Below are 4,865 nucleotides of genomic sequence, written 5' to 3'. Positions count from 1 at the left end.
TAATTGCCTATATATCATTGCTTTTGTTAAAAATCAAATGCTTATAAAAAAACTTTGTTAATCAAGTCCTACTTTACTCTATATCTTGTGTTTTCTCACCATGCCTTCATATGCGTCGAAGTTTTCTTTACCATAAATGCTCTAACAAAGCTTCAAACATAAACCATATAGTTCAGAGTTTAACTTCTATAAGCAATAAATATAGAATGATAGGTATGATGGTCCAAATAAATAAATAAATAAGTTTAGTTATAGATGGTGTCACTTATGTTGGTCTTTAATATTTTGGTAGTTTCTATTAGTTTACTAGCTACTTACTTAGCTAAACCTCAAACACACATATAACATTGTATCATGTAATTTAAATAAAAATTTGAACATGAGACTTTTCATTATTAAAACATTTTAGTCATTTGGAGAAAGTTCAAACAAACATTCTGGCCATCTTTCCAAGAGCAAATTGAAAACTAAAATATAGCAAGTTATGAATATTCAAAAGCAGTGCATAGTGAAACAGAAAACCATAAAAAAACTGAAAAATAAACAAAATAATGGCAACCAACAATGAATATGTTTTTTACCTTGCTTTCCAATAGATTTATTGAAGCATGCTAAGTCTTGCAAACGATATTCTTCCTTTCACCAATCTGCAAAAAGAACAAAATAATGTTCAAACAAATTGAAATTCTACAGCAGAGAACTAAGATTCAATCTTTGTTTTTTCAATATTTCAGATACTCTAAAATAATAACCGATCACATAGACTAACATAAATAGATGTGAGGATCCAATAATTAAACCTATAATAAAAAAGAAGCTTCATGGTTCAACACAACAAAGTGACAGTGAAGTTTATTGGACTTACCAGAGGAAGGTCGGAGGAAGAGAAACAGACGGAGATAACAACAGTCAGAGGAAGAGAACCAGACGGAGATACCGGTGATTAGAGGAAGAGAATTGAATAGAGGAAGAGATAGCGGTGGTTGGAGTAAGAGAATCGAACAGAGGAAGAGATACCGAAGGTCTCGAGATAGCGGTGGTCAGAAGTTCGTGGCTGGAAAACGTGGTCAGAGAAGAAAATTGTGGAAGATGAAGGTCAAGACAGAGAGAATCGCGAAGAGGGCAACAACGTTTTTTGAAAGCGCGTTTTGGAAAGTTTTAGAATTTTTAGGGTTTTATTAAGTTTTAGTAAATTAAAGCCCTAAGACAGTGCTTTCTGAAAGCGCTTTCTATTCGCTGGCTTCTAGCAGCGCTTTTTATGAAAATGGTTGCAACGCTTTTCATGAAACGCTCTCTAAATCTCACCTATAGCAGCGCTTTCGTATGTGTTGTCTGTAACAGCCTTTAGCAGCGCTTTTCAAAAGCGCTTTCTAAAGTCAGCCTTTAGCAGCGATATTTTTTCCAATTTTTATTGTTTTAAAAACTTTTAGCAGCGCTTTTGGGAAAAAGCGATGTCTTTGTAGCGCCGCCTGTTACCCTAGGATTTCGACTTACCAATAAATGGGCAACTGGGACTCAAAATTGGTAATTGGGCCTCAATTTGGTAGAAAGGCCCTAAATTGGTAATTGGGCCTCAATTAAATAATTACATTGCCATTTGGGTCGAAGTGGTTCGACTAAGTAATGCTTAGTAGTCGAAGCTGTTCGACTAGAAAGATTATCAGAGGCTTCAGCGTTCGATCAGAAGTATGCGAAGACTTAAGAATTTTTGCTGCAGAAACTGAAGTGGAAGTCGAGAGGTATTAGAAGTTAAAAGGAGACAGTTTTCAGCAGTTACAAGAGATGCGTGGAGGTCTCACAGTTGAAGATCTTGCATGTCAAAGACACGTGTTGACTGATAATCAGTCGACCGTTATTAGTAGTTATTTTATTTTACTATTTAAGCAAGTTCCATAGGAATAGTTAGGGGTCCGCATTTTCTACAAAACACAAGTAAACTCAAATCTTTGTGCAATAATGAGTGACGAGTGCAACCTTTGAATGTACGTATGCGTACCAGTTTAATTAATGCAATCATTTTACGTTATATTTCGTCTTTCAGTACACATTTACTGCCTTTTTATTACTTTGATTTACTTTAAAGCCTTTAATTTCAGTGTTTTACTTTTACTTTAAAGTCATTGTTGCATTCAATACAAACCAGATACACATAATATAACAAAATAAAGCAATTAGTCCTGGAGTATTCTAGTTGATTCCGCAAAAGTAACCTTTAAAAAGGAAACTAGCGCTTGTATACCATTTTTTTGGGTAAACAAATTGGCACGCCCAGTGGGACCCGTCAATTGTTGTTTGTTTTATATTTGTTAGTATAATAGTTATGTATGATATTAAGAAGTGGTCGGAAATTAACTAACATGGTTGAAGTTAATACAAATAATTCTGATCTTTCTGGAAATCAAGGGGTTGTTCTGACCGGAACAACACCACAAAGTGCCGCAGATTCATCCCCAGTTAGAACAACAAATACTGGTGGATCGACGGCAGCAATATTGGTATCATCACCAACGAATGTACGGTCACCGTTTAATCCGTTACGACCGCCATTTCATGGAATGATGCCTCCACCAGGTTTTAACCCTCAGTTTGGAATGCCCACGTCTATGATGCAAGGTTTGCACACAAATCCTTCATTATATTCTGACAGCATGATGGCTACAAGCACATCAAATCCAGGGGGTCGACCTATAGGCATAGGATATAATCACCAGGCTTTGCCATCTTTAAGTACTACGTCAATGTTGTCAATTCGACAACAAATAGACGAAAGTAATCATGAAATGGTGAATGCCCTTACTCAACAAATGGGAACTGTTTTTACTCCCATGATAAATAACACGAACCAAAGTTATAAAATATTGGCTGGACAAATGGCCAGAATTGTAGATTTCTTTGGAGCGCCCCCACAACCAAACCTTTCGACTACTCAAGGGTCGAATGTGAGAGGGGTCGAACCTATAGGACAAGGAGATCAAATTGAGCAAGAGATCCCTAGAATAGTACAAAGGCATCAAGATGCTGACCAGGTTCTTAGGAACATCCAGCAAGATGTCAATGTTGGACACTGTAATATCTCTAATGTAGTCGAACAAATTTTAGTTCAGAATGGAATAAATGTAGGTTTGCATAGACCAAATTTCGTTTCCCCGTTGTCAGAATACGTAAGGCAAACAGAATTGCCTAGGGGGTGGAAAGTCCCAAAATTCACCAAATTTGCTGGTGAGACTGGAGAGTCGATGGTCGAACATATTGCTAGGTTCCAGACAGAGGCTGGCGAAATAGCAAACAATGAAAATCTAAAGATGAAGTATTTTCCAAGTTCTTTAACAAAAAATGCATTTACTTGGTTCACGACCTTATCTCCACAATCTTTGTTCTCCTGGAACCAATTAGAACAATTGTTCCATGAACAATTTTATATGGGACAGTCGAAAATTAGTTTGAAAGAATTAGCTGGAGTTAGGCGAAAGGGTACAGAACCAGTCGATGACTATCTAAACCGTTTTAGGTTACTGAAAGCTAGATGTTTCACACAAATTCCTGAACATGAGTTAGTCGAAATGGCTGCAGGTGGGTTAGATTATTCCATAAGGAAGAAATTAGACACCCAACATTTAAGAGATATGGCACAACTGGCAGATAGAGTACGCCAGGTCGAAAGGCTAAAAGCTGAAAAAGCCAGAGCTAGTAAATATCATAAGAAAGAAAAGATAGCTTATGTCACTACAAGTGAGTTCGACTCTACTAGCGATAGTGAATACGAAGAGGGAGAGGTCAACGTGGCTGAATTAAAGCCAGGGCCACCATATATCTGTAAATTGCTCAAGCCCTCAAAAGATAAAAATCTGATTGAAAGTAAAAATGAAAAATTTTCTAGTAAAACGTAATCATTTGATATAACAAAATGTGATGAAATATTTGATTTGTTGGTTTCTGATGGGCAAATCATAGTAACCCCAGGACTTAAAAATCCTCCTCTCGAACAAAAGAAAAAAAGAGGATTTTGTAAATTTCATAATTTCTTGGGTCATAAAACTTCTCAATGTGTCCTTTTCAGGGATTTGGTGCAGAAAGCTTTGAAAGAAGGAAGGTTACAGTTTGGAGAAAAGCCAAAGTCATCAATGCAAGTTGATATTGATCCTTTGCAAGTCGAAGAGGCTCACTATATATACTGAGCTTGCTGATGTGATGATGGTTGAGACTACTGATGGTTTCGTTAGAAAGCAAAACGGCGCTACTGATGGCAAAGTTTTGAACATGGTTTATCCTGAACCAAAAGAAAGTCTTTTGAAATTCCTTGAGAGATGCCACAATAACAACTCTCAAGTTGGATTATGCCCAAGGTGTGATGCTGTTTTCAATGTCGATGCTGCAAACAAAGTGAGGTTCGATCCTCGTCGAGGCAAGAATCGTCAATTCATGTACACAGGAGAAAACAGTGGTCGAAAGGGCTGGAGAATACAGGAAGATGTTCGAAAAACCAAGGACTTTCCGTCCCAAGACGGATGTCCCTGAAGACAAATGGGTGAAACCCATTAACTTCATAGGTAAACGCCCAGAATGGCAAATTCAAGGCAAGGGAACCAATGCTGAAGGCTCTTGGATGGATAGTGGATCTAAAAGAAAAGATTACATATCTCCAAACTACAAAGGAAAGAACCCCATGACTCGAACGCAGTGGAGGCGTTACCAAAGAAGCCATAAGAATGGACAGGAAAATTCGAAAATGGTGCAGGCAGGATTTTCTCACTATCAGCCAAAGCCTTTTCACAGGAAGTTGACTGAAGAGCAGGCTAAAATAGCAAATGAAAGACTGGTTGCAGGAATGATTCTAGGAAAGAAACTGATTAAAGAATTGGTTGACG

The sequence above is a fragment of the Vicia villosa genome, linkage group LG1 (genome assembly GCF_029867415.1).
Source record: "Vicia villosa cultivar HV-30 ecotype Madison, WI linkage group LG1, Vvil1.0, whole genome shotgun sequence".
Classification (NCBI taxonomy): Eukaryota; Viridiplantae; Streptophyta; class Magnoliopsida; order Fabales; family Fabaceae; genus Vicia; species Vicia villosa.
The sequence above is the reverse complement of the archived record's forward strand: the minus strand, read 5'-3'. Positions refer to the sequence as shown.